Raw genomic sequence first — 16,528 nt, forward strand, 5'->3', positions numbered from 1 at the left:
ATCTAGTAACACTGAATGATCTGGTTACACTGGCTCCTTGCTTGTTCCATGAAAAAAGACTCCCATGTTTCAGCTCCCAGCATTTTCTCTGGCTATCCCCCTTTGTCTGGAATGTTCTCCTTCTTTTCCTTTAAAACCAAACCAAAATCTCCTTCTCACAAGAAGTCTTTCTCAGTCCCTTTACATTTAATGCCTTCTTTTAATAATTTCCTATTTATCTTATATACCTTTTGCGCATGTTTGCTTGTTGCCTCCTCTATTAGATTGTGAACAGTGCCTAACATTGTATGATTTAATTGAAGCATTTATAATATTTTATTTAAAATTTATTAAAATACTTACTGATTGACTGGATTGACAGACTGAGGAAGGGCTCCTCCAGGGAACGCTGCTGATGCTCCTTCTTGTTATATTAAAAAAGATATTTACAATTTCTTATCTCTTCTGTTTCCATTCCAATGCCCAGTCTTGTTTTGAGGCCTGAAGAGAAATATTTGTGTTCTTACTACTTCTCTTGTGCTTCCCTTTGTTGTTGCCATAGCTTGCTCTCAACCGTCAGTCTACCAGAATAGAAAAAAAAAACCTCAGAAGTCATCTAGTCTAACCCATATCTGAACAAGAGTATAAGTAGTACTTGGATAATTTTAAGGATAGAGGGAATTCTTTACCTTACCAGGCAGTCTATTGAGTCTTGGGACAACCATAATTGTTAGGATCTTTCCTTATTTTTCCAAGATGGAACTTGGCCTTACATAGCTCCCAAACATTGTACCTAATTCTGCCTTTTGTGTGAAAGGAGAGACCTAAGCTTTCATGTGGGCCATACCCACAGACCATGGAGCCCACCTGCCCATATGATTTTTTTGGTTAACAGAATTCTGATTAACTTGGAACAAGATTCAGAGATTTGGTCTTCACTTTCTGCTCCAATAGGTCCTCCACACACTCCTCTGGAGTGCCAGTACTGACATAAATATGTACTATGGACCTTTTTTGTTGTTGTTGTTAATTAAAGCTTTTTATTTACAAAACATATGCATGGGTAATTTTTCAACATTGACCCTTGCAAAGCCTTCTGTTCCAAATTATTCCCTCCTTCCCTCCACCCCTCCCCAGATGGCAGATTGTCCAATACATGTTAAATATGTTAAAATATATGTTAAATCTAATATATGTATACATATTTATATAATTATCTTGCTGCACAAGAAAAATCAGATTAAGAAGGAAAAAAACTAGGAAAGAAAACAAATACCAGCAAACAACAACAGAGAGAGTCAGAATGCTATGTTATGGTCCACACTCAGTTCCTACAGTCCTCTCTTTGGGTGTAGATGGCTTTCTTCATCACTGAACAATTAGAACTACTTTGAATCATCTCATTGTTGAAGAGCCACGTCCATCAGAATTGATCATCATATAGTATTGTAGCTGTGTACAATGACCTCCTGCTTCTCCTCATTTCACTTAACATCAGTTCATGTAAGTCTCTCCAGACCTCTTCGAAATCATTGTGGACTAATTTTCAAATACATAGCTTTGATCATTCCTGTAGAGAGCCAGAATTCTGGCAAAGTATATTTTAAACAATGTGTTAACTCAGTGGAATTGATGACATGATGGTTCTCTAGTTCACACAAATACTTAGTACTTAGTATGGTGATGTAATGGTTCTTTACTTCACACATATTCAGTGTGCTGTAATGATATAATTGTACTAAGGTATATAAGGACTGAGAAGGACTGAAAATGAGACATTCCACTTTTGGTGGCTGTCCTGCCTTCATCACTTCTCCACTAAGACCAAAGACTCAGTTAATCCCGAGAACTTCCATAAAGCTAGTCTGAATATTAACAATTCCACTATTACAAAACTTCAATGACTTCTCCTTGACTACAGAATTCAAATTCCATCTAGACTTGTTCTTTATTTAATTTTTTTGAACTTTTATACTTGAGGTTTAATTAGCATCACAGAATCTGAGAATTGGAGGGGAGACCTCCAAGTCCATTTAGTTTAATATGGAAAAAATAATCCCCTCTGCACTATCCCCAACAACTAGACATCCTTTTTTTTTTTTTTAAATGTGATCTTTTCATCACTTTGTCAATTGTGTAAGAACAGCTCTGGACTTTTATCAATCAGACATTAACTTGCCTTCCTAAAGGAAGACTATCTGGATCTAAATCTTTATTCTGCTATTTAATTGCAGTACTTTAACATGAAATAATGTTTGTAAAGTGCTTAGCACAGTGCCTGGCACATATTATTCCTCCTCTTCACTTCTCCTTCTTGATTATTCTTGCTGTTATGTAAGATGAGGATTTCATAAGGATTCCACTTCTAATCCTATAATCCTTATTATCTCACATTACTTCTTCCCTACCACAACCCCCTGAACTTGACACCTCACTCAAACTAGATTACTCAGTTTTTCAGCAGATTCTGTGTTTATATTCCCTTGCTCTTATCCATTCTTTATGCTTGCAGTGCTAGCCATTCCATTCCCAAGATCTGCTTATTTAAACCCATTCTTCAAAGGCCAAACTCAGAAGTCATCTTTTCTATGAAACATTATCTGTTCTTCAAGTTGTAGATAATCTTTTTTCTTATGTCTATTATGTGGTCCTAAATTCCTTAAGGATTACTTTTATTCTGATACCTCTTATCTCAGCATCTAGTTAATTGCCTTGCATAACTTTGAATTGTTGAATTTATGAATGAATCTTATATAGTAGGTTACAGTTACAGAGATCTGGGCTTGAATTTCTAACCAAATTCATGGGAGAAAATGTGGTACATGGAAAGAACTGGATTGGTGTCAGCTATGTAATCTGGGCAAATAAACTCTCTGAGCTTTAGTTTTCTCATCTCTAAAATGGAGGAAATAATACTTGAGCAACTATCTCCCCAGATTTTTATGGGGCAAGTTTGAGCCAAAGAAACATAGCTATTAAATTCTTACAGAGAAGAAGGCCATTAAACATTTGTTTTGCTTTTTGTTAGGATCTATAGGAAAAAAAGATTTAATTTTTTTCTTTGCATGGAGACAGGGGTAGTAACCCACCAGGATAAGTGGACATGACAGGATTTTGATTAAATCTCTGAGTGGAACAACTTAATCTATGATACCACAGATCCACTTGATTATTTGCTATAATACTTACAGAACTGCCTAAGGAGGTTTTATACTGATTTTCTTGGATGTGCCAAATAACTTACAGCTTCTTATTGAACTCAATGCTGGCATTTGATTTTCCATGCTAACAAATTACCAGGATCTTGGAGACATAACGAAACAGCTTTTTGCAATTCTTCTTTGCCTTTCTGCAAAGACTTGAGTTTCTCAGGGAGACCTAGGTGGGACTTCCCTGCACATAAACTGCTTCCCAAGATCTTATGGGGCTCTTTGATATCCAAGAGAGATCAATCTATCTTCTCTATGAGGCATCATTTCTGAATATATCAGAATATGATACAATGATTGCTGAATTTTAAATCTCTCAAAAAGAACAAACCTGTAAGATTGTGTGTGTGTGTGTGCACGTGTGTGTGTGTGAGAGAAAGAAAAAAGTTTGGCATGTAATTCTATCTTGTTGGAAGTTTTGCCTGTTGTGAAGATTTCAGTAATGGGCCTTGGACTTGGCAAAAGACCAGCATCATTTTGAAACATTCATTATTAGATGCTAAGTAAATCACGTAGAACCAAGAGAATATTGTACACAATAACAACAAGATTGTGTGATGAACAACTATCTTGGATTTGGCTCTTCTCAACAATGTGATTAATTCAAGACAATTCCAATAAACTTATGATAGAAAATGTCATACATATGTAAGATATGATAGAAAATGTCATACATATGTAAGAGAGAACTGTGGAGACTGAATGTGAATTCAAAGCATAGTATTTTCATCTTTTTTGTTTGTTTTTTTTCTCTCGTGCTTTTTTCCCCTTTGATCTTATTTTTCTTGTACAACATGACAAATATGGAAATACCTTTAAAAGAATTGCATATATTAAACCAATATTAGATTGTAGGCTGTCTTGGGGAGGGGGAAGGTAAGGGAGGAAGGGAGAAAAATTTTACAAAAAGTAAATGTTGAAAATTATCTTTGCATGTATTTGGAAAAATAAAATACTATTGAAATTTTTTTATAATTCATTATCAGCTTTAGCCACCAAGTGGTTTAATTTTGGGGACCACAAAAACAATTATGAATCCCTATAGTCTCATTAATATCCATGTTATGATAATTAATTTACTGTCTGCCTTGAGAGCAATTGTTATTTCATTTTTCTAATTTCCCAACAATTTGAAGGGTAAGGGAAGGTGGTCTAAATAAGGTGCTCTTTTGATAAAATTTACTGTTGAGTTCAAGCTCCTTTTATCACTGCACTTTTATTTATTTCTGTTTTGAAATTGACATTTTCTTGGCAGGTGTTGAGTTCGTTCACTTGCTATGTGTTTTACTTAGAAAATTCTGCCTTATTAGGAGGTTGGTGTTGGTGGTAGGTTGTTATTTTCCTTTTTTAAATGTTTTTTGTTTTTCAGTGCCTATTTAAGGCCATCACAAATCCTGCTTGAATTATCAAGGTACTTACTTAAGCTCTGATATTACCTGTATTTTTTCATTAATAGTTCCTTTCATAGAATATTGATAAAGATTAGTGGGAACCTTTCTCAGGAGATCCTTTAATTTTTCTATTCAGAGATGTTTTCCACTTGATTTCCTCTTGAAGGACAATAACTTTGTGTTGTTGTTTTTTTTTTTTTTAATAAGCAGATATATGTCTCCTAGGTACCTCAAAATATAATTGATAAAAATATTTAGCTTAAAAAAATGGAGTTTTTGATTTGCTTTGGCTACGTGGTTATAAGAATGTGCAGTGCTTGGCATACAATGTGAGATAGATCTGTAAAGTAACTGTAAGATGGAGCAACATCTTCCTGTTTTCCTCCCCTATAAAATTGCTAGCACCTGAGGATGATATCATGTTAATTCCTAAATAGTTTATGAATAAACTTGTTTCTATATAAAAAAACTAGAATGAATTTACTTCAAAAGGTATAATTACTTCCCTTATATAAACTTCCTTTATCTTCCTTTAGAACTTGGTCCTTTAGTTGTAATACTAGGTTGGGGGAAAGGAGTATCTTTGGTGCCAAGATGAACTTCCAGAAGTGCCAAGGGAAGTAGTAGTAGTAAAACTATCAGCTAAGTGGATTTCTCCATATATCTCATTACAATTGTCTGAGTTAGTTCACCAGGGTGGGATTGCTTGGTGGAGAAGTGTCAAAAGAAATATTTTTGTCTGTAATATATTCTTCTTGTCCACATTCAAATAGGCATAAACATAGCAACCATACCTCATTAAGTAATTAGCTTTAGGGGGAGTATTCTTTGAAAGAGCTAATTTGGGGCACTTTTAAAAAAAGTTGGTTCAACTTCTGATCTTGATCTTCCTAAGAGTATGCTCCTTCTTCCTTAGAATGCTACTTGCTAATGATAATTTTTTGCAACCTGCTTTCTTGACCCCAAATAACTATGTATATGAGAGGGGAAAAAATGCCATTTTAGATGCTCTGATAAAGTGCCTCAAACCAAATGACCTAAGCTGGTTTGGGAGTCTGAATTTGCTTAATTGTTCTGTGTATATGAACAAATCATTTAACCTCTCTGAGCTACAGTTTTACCATTTGTAAATGAGAAAGTATACAACATTAACTACCCCATAAGACTGATAAGAGGAAAGTATTTTGCAAACTTGAAGGTGGTTTATATAAAGGTGAGTAGTTTCTGTGTAGTCAGTTATAATCTACTTTGTGCCAGGCATGGTGCTAGACACTGGAGACACAAAGACTAAGAGGCAGAGAACCCTTGCCTTAAGAGAGCTAACATTCTACTGGGGGGACAGGTGTAGGATACAACTAGATCACCTATTAATGAATACAGGAGATAGAAAAAATAAACATGGAATGTTTGATAAAGTGGAGAAGTCACACAGGACTAACCATTAAGAAAACCAGGAAAGGCTTTTGGAGGGAGGGTGGCCCTTGAACTTAACCTAAAGATAACTTGGGGGAAGGGGAAGTCTGAAAAGGAAGGGTATTGCTGACATTTAATTGCAAAGATACCAAAGTTAGAAATGAACAATGTATGAAGCACAGCAGAAAATGGACCATTCTGGCTGGTATGTAGAATGCATATAAGAAGTAAATATGAAGAGCTTTAAATGCCTAATAGAAATGTTAGTATTTTATCTTAAGAGAGTCCATTAGGAGCCACTAAAGTTTCTTGAACGTGAGAATGATCTGGTCGGACATGCTCTTTAAAAGGAATATCATTTTGGCTATCATGTGGAGGATGCTGAGGACAGATATCTGGGTTTTTTGGAGTCTGGGGTTGCATTGACCTTAATCCTGGTCTTTTCAGGACCTCAGAAAGAGATGTTCCTGGTTGAGGGTTAATTGAGCTATAAGTTTAATGCTAGAATTACTTGGATCCTCCATAGAGGGATGTGAGTTGGAGATCTTGGGCCCACATTAATTAACTTAAGAGAGCTGAGATAGGATAGAGTGTTCCTTTACCATTTTTCATGCTCTTTAAACTTAATACTTAGTTCATGTTTTTTCCAAAGTTTCCAGAGATCCTTAACCTTTTTGACCTCTCTATAGCCTTTGACATTGCCAGTAATCTTCTCAATCAATATTCTCTCTTAGATTTTCATGATACTTTTTTTTTCCTTGGTTCTTTTTCTGCCTGACTGTTCTTTCTTAATGTCCTTTACTGGATCTTCATGCTTGCTGAGCATGGGTGTTCACCAAAGAACCCTTGATATCTCAAATTCAGCACATTCAAAACAGAATTTATTCTCTTTTCCTCCCTTCCCAATTAAAAAAAAATTTTTTTTTTTAATCAACATTTTTTTCTCCTTCTCTCACGCCACCAATTGATGATAAAAGACCAAAAAAAGGGATTAGTTCATCAGGCAGTGAGAACAAGAAAAGCCCATGTTTGAGGTTTTCTTGTTCTCATAGTTGATCTGCTCCCACTTGTAAAAATTATCTTCCATGAGGGTATTATGTTAATGTTGTGGAAAGAGGCCTCCAGTTCTCCACGGTAGCACTAGACTTCAGGAGGGAGAGTCAGGCAGTCAGCATTCAGTCTTGTTTCTTACTGGGGAAGAGACATAGAGCCTTTTTATTAGGGCAAGCATAGCTTAGATATTTCTGTACTTAGAAGTCATGGGGCCAAAATGGAATGCCCTTTTATCCCCTTCTTAGGGCATTTTTGGCCTTAAATTAGATGATAGGAATGAGTAGTTGTAGGAGAGTTAGCACTGTTTTTGAATTACTGGTAATCTACCCTCTCTACCTTCTATATCAAGTAAAGCAGGTACCTTCTGATTCCCAAGGCCAGGTAATAGAGGGAGTTCATATCCTTACACTATGTCCTGAAACTATTATTTCTATGTAGGCTCTGTTACTTGATTGTCAGATTCAAAATGTTGTTCAGCAAGCAATGTCTCTAAAATACACAATGAGAACTCAAAAAGAAAAGAGATTAAGAACAGATTGTCAGTGGACCTGAGTTATGATTTTCAGAGATGTGTTACACTTTCAAATATAGAATTCAACACAACTCAATGGCCCACCCTTAATGAAATGGAGGGTCCTATCACTTCCAGTACGTTTAGAAAGTTGCTGCAAAGACTGCCTTCATATTACTAGGCAGATAAAAATATTGTATAACATGGCATAATTGTTTTTCATGACTTATGACTGCTCTTGGCTTGTGGTCAAAGCAAATCTTGTAAACACATCCTGGATCCTAACCAACAGTACTTTGATTACTTGGGCAAGCAGAGTCTTGTAATAACAATTCTCTTCAGCCAAACTTTTTTCAGCCAAAGCTTCTCAGCATTTCCTCATGTATTCAATTGTCATTCTGTACAGTTAGTACAGAACTTACTTAAATTTAGAACTTTTTATCTAAAAACCTATTTGCTAGTAAATGTAACTAATGACAGGCTTTCTTTTATTCTGAAATTATTTTAAATTCTCTTAAGAGCCAAAGAAGAGAAGAAAGCAGTATATTTTGTAGGTTTTATAATGTTTATCTGGATAATAATGGACAAAATGTAAAAGACTAAAACTTCAAGAATACAATATCATCGCAACATAAAATTTGAATCCCCTTCTGATTACCTCTGGCTATATGTGTAAGAAAGAGAATTTGTGACAAGGTTAGAAAAAGGAGAGGCATATATTTTTTGCTTCTGCTTGGTTTAAAAAAAAACAACCACCACGTTCTATTCAGTCTTGACTCAGAGTTGCCTCTTGTAATTTAAAACCTTCTGATTGGATACAGATGCAGTATCATAGAGCTGGAAGGGGCCTTAGAGATCATCTAGTCCAGTGTTTCCCAACCCAAACTGTACAACGGACAGGTAAAAGATTAAATTCTCTACAGACAGCCTTCTACAGAAACTTCCTAACTTGGGTGGGGGAGGAATTTTGAGAAGTGAGGTTTGTTGATAATTTTGTGAACTGCTAAGAATGTGTTCTAGATCAGTCAGCTAGCATTTATTAAGCACCTACTATGTACCAGGCACTGTGCTAACCACTGGGAGCAACAGTTCAGAAACCCTGACCTAGTAAACACACTTCCCCCCCCCCCCTTTTTTTTTAAACAAAGAAACTGAGGGCCAAAGAGAATCTTGATTTCTCCATAGCTACAGAGTAACACAATTAGAATTAAAATTCAGATTTCCTGACTCCCAGACTAGTGTACTTTCCATTATGCCAGGGGTTCACTACTATTAGTTTTACTTACTTTCTAGAATACCAGTCTGACATTAAAACAAATCACCTTGATGGTCTTTCTAGCTATGTTAGTGATGAATTTAAGTAATTTCTCATTTCACTGTAATCAAAACCCCATATGAGACTTAGGGTCCCACCTAGCTGCTAGTGGGAAAAAAAGCAATAGGGACCAAAGATTGTATATATGAGACATCCTTTTGTCCTAAAGGAAGTCAGCATTTCATTTCTTTTAATTTTCTTATCTGATTAACAGACTTCTAGCAATCTCAAGTGCCTAGTTCTAACTCTGCCACTTGTGTGATTATTTAATGTCTTAGGGTTTCAGTTTCTTCCTGTTAAATGGACATGTTTGACTAGATAGGCTCCAAAGCCCCTTCTAACTTTGACACTTTTAATCTTGAATTATTTTCAACTTCACTTAGACATAAGTGAGAAGAAGGGGACAATGGTAGCCTTTCCTAATCAACGATTAAAATAGCTTTAAAAGAGTCAAATTGATTACTTCTGATGTACTAGAATTGCTTTTTACTATTAACAAGCATTTTATTAGATGTTTACTATGTACCAAGTACTAACTACTATGTTAAGCATGAGGGAGAAAAAATGAATATAACAGTTTTAACTTCAGCATGCCTTTTAGAAAAGGTGAGGAAACACATAGCCTGTAGACATACAAGTACATACACAGTAAGTGTAAATGAAATAAATTTGGTAGTGGTTGGAAGGAGAAGAACTTGAGGAGATCACTAAAGGCTTCAGGTAGAGGTGACATTTGAGCTAAACTTTTGTAGGGAAACTAAAGATTTGAAGAGGTAAAGTCAGAATGAAATAAATGGGGGTGGAGAGTGCACAGACATAGGAGATAAAATATCACATGTATGGAACAGCAAAAATAGTTTGACTGGAATGTAGAACTCTTTATATTTTCAGAACCTAACAATAAGTTTAAAACCTCATAAATGTACATGTTTGGTGGGTTAAAAGACCCACCAAAAAAAATTAGAAGGAACTGTACAGATTGATTGTGATTGTCCGTAAAAAATAGGTATTTAACCTAAAAGCTGAGAGAAATCAATCCAGAAGCGTGTACTGAAATACTACTAAGAAGTCAACAGATAGTGGAGATGCAGAGATAAAGCTCACTGGTCCTCAAGAGTTTACTCTAATTCTTATATAGAGGGGTACTAGTGAATATAAATAGATTTTTAAAAATGAATATAGCGCAGTTAGGAGAAAAGAGGGCCCAGGCACATAGGGATTTGGAAATCAGGAAAGATTTCTTGTAGAAGGTTCTACTTGAGCTTAATTTTGAAGGAAGATCAGGACTTCTATGAGGCTAAATTTAGTAAAGAGTGAAACTATTCCAGGCATGGGGAAGAGGTGAGTTCAAAGGCCCAGAAATTGGACATAGAAATGTTCCATGTGAGCAACAGAAAGAAGGCCAGTATAGACAGGTTATATGGAGTATGGAGAAGAAAGTAATGTGAAACAAGTCTGGAAAGAGGCTAGTTTATGAAGAGCTTTAAAAATCAATCCTAAGAATTGATCTTTCTAATCTTCAGTCTCTGTCATCCGTTCCTTCCCTACTGTTTTCAAACATGCTCATATCTGCTATCCTTAAATCTTCCCTAGTACCTTATCTTTCCCTTTAGATCTGGTCCTATCATTTTTCAGCCATATTCCTGGAAAAAGCTGTCTTTACTCCTTGCCTCCATTTCCTCTCTCTTTTGCTTCTTGACTTTATTGCTTAACTGAAATAGCTTTTTCTGGTAGTTTAAGATTTCTTTAATTGTCCACTCTAATGGCCTTTTCTCTGTGCTTATCCTTCTTGACTTTAGTGCTTAATTTGCTAATGTTAACCATCTTTTCTTGGATACTTTATTCTCTCTAGGTTTTCCTTATTTTGTTACCTAACTATTCCTTAGTCTATTTTGTCCCCTTTTCTTCTCTCTTCATATATACTTTTTTTTTTTTTTTGGCTGAGGCAATTGGGGTTAAGTGACTTGCCCAGGGTCACACAACCAGGAAGTATTAAGTGTCTGAGACAGATTTTGAACTCAGGTTCTCCTGACTTCAGGGTTGGTGCTCTATCCACTGCACCATCTAGCTGCCCCTTCATATACTTTTGATAATCCCATTTGGTATCCATGAGTTGATGTACAGATGACTCATAGAGCTCAATAACTAGCTGTATTTTCTCCTTTGAAGTTTAGTCATTCACCAGTTGCCTATTGTACATTTCAGGCTAGATTTCCAGGAACATCTACTTAGTTTGTTAGTCCCAAAGCCCACCTTTTTTCTAAATATCTCTTGTTTCTATCAAAGGGATTCTTCCAGGTTATAAACTTGACAATTCCTTGTGTTCTCACCCTATGCCAATAGAAATCTCATATCTTTTGTTGTTGTTTTAGCAAGGCTAATAATTACCAATAAAATGGATCCAAGACGTAGAATTGTTATTGACTAATGATTGATATGATTCTTGTGCAGAGAAAAAAGAAGATAAACAGACGTTGAGGTTGGAACATTTGGAGACAGGGAATTTGAGATTTGTACCCATATCTCTTAGAGAATTCTTGGATCTCTTATCCATGGCTCACTTATCCATGACCTAAGTTAAAATAATTAGAATCACATGTATTTATGATTATTAGTATTCTGAATCAACATGAGATATTACTAGTAGAGTCAATACATCAGTTAATACAGAATAATTATAGAAGAATATAATATCAATTTTCCTCTTTTGAGGTTTTCCCAAACCCAACGTTCTTATAGTAATAAAAAGCAGAAAAGCTGGATTAAGGTACAAAAAGGAAACAACCTGAATCAATGGATTCATTCATCCTCCTTAGTAGCCATCTTACTCATTTAAGGATCAATAGGTACCAGATTGGTCAAAAACTTTTCCCAGTGTCTTAAAATCAGAAACAAGTGTGCTGGGGCCGTGGATATCACGAATCATCAACATAGAATAGTAAGAATCCATTTGATTATGATTGTCAACTCAGCAAACAATAAACATCATGAAACAAAAAAGGCTGAAGTAATACAGTAAGATTTTCAATGCACCACCAATGTCCATTCAATCAGCTTGTTTACCAGGTTTCAGTATTCATTTTGGAGGAGTCCACAGAGACTGCTTCTCATATAACTCAACTATTTTAAGACATCTGGAATAGATTTCATTCTTCTTGGGGCATCTCTGAAGGAGACCCTAGCAGATTCTCAGATTCACTTGTCAGGATTTCCTAGGTAATTCTACTAAAATTTTATAGTTATAAAACTCAATACAATTTAATTTTGATTTAATCAAGTTTATTTGATCACTTTGCTGTTTGTGTTTTAACCTAATCCATGTATCTAATATAGACAAGTTTTTTTTTTGTTTGTTTGTTTGTTTTTTGTTTTTCCTGAGGCAAAGCTGTGCCCAGGGTCACAGCTAGGAGGTGTTGAATGTCTGAGGTCAAATTGGAACTCAGGTCATCCTGACTTCAGGGCTGCTGCTCTATCCTCTGTGCCATCTAGCTGTCCCCTAATATGGACAATTTTGAAAATAACTATATTTTTCTAATTCTTTCTCATTCTCAGTTTTCTGGAGGAGAATGTTATCACAGATCCCCCACTCTAAAGAATGAGATACTTCAAGTTTTTATTTTGAATGCATTATAAGACTATAAATAAAACCAATAAATGACTTCTTAATTATGTCCCATTCAAAACCAGCTATTTTTAAAATCTTTTGATATGTTTTTATGACTGTATGACAAATATTTCAAGCAATAAATCAAAACAAATTCAGGCCCTGATTATAGAAATTTGCTATGAGAGAAAAGGAAAGACTTGGTGATGACAGTCTTCTCAAGGGTATAAGCCATAAAGGGGAAATATTTCCCTTAGCTCTGTTTTGATTTCAGGCATGAATCATATGTCAGAATTCCACAGTATGCACAGGGTATTATAGCCAGACTCTATTAACCGGATGGGGAAATTTCCTGTTCAGAAAGTAAGTAGCACTATGGGAAATTGAGTCCAAAAGGGTCCTACCTTTGCCTATGCAAGATTGTGCCCTTAACTGTCCCAGCCATAGACATTAACAGTTCTCAAATTGCTTTGTTTGGGCTTCACTGGCCTTCTTGAGTAGTGATGAGAGTTGACTTCTTGATAATCTAGACAATCACACCTGAAATCAAAACCTAGAAAAATATCTATTTAATAAATTTCCAGAAGATTTTACCTCAAATGATAAAATTTTACTAATTGCAGTTTTAGGCCTAGGTTGTTATTCTTTTTTATGTTCCTATATATGGTCAACAATGAGCACAAATAAGGACATTTTCATTTATTCTGGTTTCACACATAGATAATGAATACTAGTTTACACATTCAGTGAATAGTTGTTTGTTTCTAAGCCCCCCCCCCCCAAAAAAAAAAAATTCTGCCTTTAGTAAGCCTTCAAATCTGCATTGCTTATTCCCCTCTAAGATGAAATTGAGGTCCTATATATGTTAAATAGGTCGCAGTATATTCTAGATACAATATATGTGTATAGAATCGAACAGTTCTCTTGTACAGGGAGAATTGGATTCAGAAGGTAGAAATAACCCAGGGAGAAAAACAAAAATGCAAACAGTTTACATTCATTTCCCACTGTTCTTTCTTTGTGTGTAGCTGCTTCTGTCCATCATTGATCAATGGAAACTGAGTTAGATCTTCTCTTTGTGGAAGAAATCCACTTCCATCAGAATACATCCTCATACAGTATCGTTGTTGAAGTATATAATCATCTCCTGGTTCTGCTCATTTCACTTAGCATCAGTTCATGTAAGTCTCTCCAAGCCTCTCTGTATTCATCCTGCTAAGACCATATTTTCTAAAGTCAATAATGTTAAACTGAGATATATACTCTAAGCAAAATCAGTTTAATAGTGACACATCTAACTTATTAACAAAGCAGATCACATTGACCAGTGACCTCAATGAGAAGGGCTCTCGTTATTGATATATAAGAAAGAATGTCTGGTAGTCATAGAATATTACAATTCACTATATACAAAGAAAAGTAAGCTAGCATTCAGGTGAGGTTACACATTCCACCTGTCTCTTGTAAACTTTGCTAGGGAATCAAACTACCATACTAAATGTCCCCTTGGAGGAGAGAAAAAAATCTCCCCCCAAATTTTGCAAGACCAAAGATATATGTTTTGGGGGATGGCACCAAGTTAATTTGTTGGTGCTTAAAGACAAAAATCAGATATCTGAGCAGCTAATAATATAAGTGATATAACATTTTTTCTTTTAATTATGTCTTTAAACTAAATGAAGGAAAATTCCTGTGTTCAATTCAAGGATATAAGAAGTGGCTTTAAATGGAAACTAATTCAATTATAAAGTAATTATAAATAAATATTTTATTGGATGTTTACAATATTAAATTTATTTAGTATATTAAACATTATTTATAATTATAAAACTCAGTAAAGCATAAAAATCAATTACATTGTAAAATCAGTACAATAGAAATTAGAGGTAATACAAATTTTGATGTTTTAAAGACCAGTTATAGAGTGTTTTACATATAAAACCTTTAGATAGTGCTCACCACATGCCAGGAACTATGCTGTGATTCTCCCAACAACCTGGAAGGTAGATGGTATTTTTTATTATCCCTTTTACATATTAGAAGAACTGACGGTAAAGTAACTCTCCAGTGATAAGGCAACTAATAAATTTCTGAGGCTGGATTTGACTTAGATTTATGCACTTTTTAGTATTTAACTGCCTTAAATAATATTTTTATTTGTCATAATTATAGTTCAATTTCAGAAAAAATTCCAAAAGATTAAATCTAGATTTTAAAATTTGTTAATTGGGTTTATTAATTAATCACTAATGGTAATATTTAAATCCCATTTTCCCCAAGGATCATAATGTTTTCTGTTAGCACAGCTTTTTTTATTTCCTTTTATATCAGTTCCTTTGTTTTTTAAATTTTGCTTTACCTTTTCTTAAGTTGTTTCAATTGTAATTCTGGGGAGGTCAAAGGGAATAGGATCTGTATACAGTTTGAATTTAAAAAGATACTGAGCTGCTGAAAAGTAGTGCTTAGTGGAGAACATCTTTTAATTTTATGAAGTTGACCCGTTAAAAAACACTTTACAAAGTTTCTTACCCACATAACTTTCAAATAATACATTTGTCCTAATTAAGACAGTTAAATATATAATGGCCCTATCCAGGGGACCTCAAACTACGGCCCTGTGGGCCAGATGCCGCAGTTAAAGAAGATTATCCCCCTCACCCAGGGCTATGAAGTTTCTTTATTTAAAGGCCCATAAAACAAAGTTTTTGTTTTCACTATAATCTGGCCCTCCAACAGTCTGAGGGACAGTGAACTGGCCCCCTATTTTAAAAGTTCGAGGACCCCTGCAGCCTATACTATGCAAATTCTTTGACATTTAAAATCACTTTACTATTTGAAATGACTGTCTTAATTTTTCCTAATTAATTTCTATTAATTCTGATAAGTTGCTTTAGAGGACTGAATATTGGAACTTCAATCCTAACTTATTTTATAATAAAGTAGATTGCTTTCTTTTCTGAATTACATTTTAATTTTTCCTTTATTTCTTGTTTATATCAGAGATTAATTACAGAACTGATTTTTCCTGAATTTCTTTAGTAATTTAACACAAAATTTTATTACATGAAAAATGATTAATTGCAATAGCAATCACAAATTTACTTTTTGGTTCAATAGTTCATTTGATTTAGATATGGATGTTCAGTAGCCATTCTTAGTTTCTTTAAGTAAGCAATAATCAGAAGTGCCAAATTGGGTCCAAAATAACTTGTCAGATGAATCTTTACCAATTTTAGACCAAATTTAACATAATTCAATGTTTACTTTTTTGTCATCCTAGAGTGAACTTGAGGGTTAGGGGGCTCCCTATCTTTTGATGTATTGTTATTGGAATCCATCCTATCTTATTTATAAGAGGGCTTCTTCCTATAGAAAGAATGCCCAGAATTGATTATTTTAGCTATATGAAGGATTCTCTAGGTGTGCCCTATACGGAAGAGACAGATTCCCTTTCTTACCTATAATAGGGACAGAAAGATCTACTTACAGAAGGAATAGATTACAGCCTTCTGCCCATAACAGGGATGGTACCAACTGTCTTTAAGGGACCAGGGGATCTACATGTCCTGGGAAATTTGAGATTGAAGTCAAGGGGCTGTCTTTCATGAGTAAGATTCTCAGTGAAGAATCAGATTGGAACATTTTAGAAAATCCTCAGAGTCCGGAATTGCCAGGATACTCTCTCCTTCCCCCCCACCCCCATCCTTCTGCCTATCTCACTAACTGTTGTGATAAAAATCTGAGGGACAAAGATTAAAGTTTCAAAGCATATCAATTTATTAGCTTAGCAATTGACAGTAAGCTATTGTCAAGACCTCTCAGTTGATAACAGTTTACACGTTATTCTTACAATCATTAAAGAGGAACAAATCAAATGATGTAATCTTGAGGAAGTAGGTATTCCTTTATTCTGATTGATTGGCTAGTGATATTGATAAGTTGAGGTTGAAACATTTGGTGATAGGGGATTTGAATTTTGTACCCTTGTTTCTTGGAACATTCTGTAGTTAGTTAGCATGTTCTCAGAATTATGAATAAAGCTTTTACAAAAAT

The 16,528-nt window shown here is 34.9% G+C and overlaps 1 protein-coding gene across 4 annotated transcripts in view; it reads left to right on the forward strand.

Moving 5' to 3' along the window:
• Positions 1-16,528, forward strand: part of CBX1 (chromobox 1) — a 37,891-nt gene that overhangs the window by 15,065 nt on the left and 6,298 nt on the right. The window contains exon 1 of one of the 4 annotated variants that reach the window (XM_031966112.1): positions 8,379-8,456. The exons of 2 other annotated variants lie outside the window; for them this stretch is intronic. The gene's annotated coding sequence lies outside the window, so the exon portion shown is untranslated. Of the gene's footprint in view, positions 1-8,378; positions 8,457-13,639; positions 13,657-16,528 lie in introns of those variants that run through there. One more of the 4 variants, XM_031966113.1, reaches the window with a different exon arrangement.

The sequence above is a fragment of the Sarcophilus harrisii genome, chromosome 4 (assembly GCF_902635505.1).
Source record: "Sarcophilus harrisii chromosome 4, mSarHar1.11, whole genome shotgun sequence".
Classification (NCBI taxonomy): domain Eukaryota; kingdom Metazoa; phylum Chordata; class Mammalia; order Dasyuromorphia; family Dasyuridae; genus Sarcophilus; species Sarcophilus harrisii.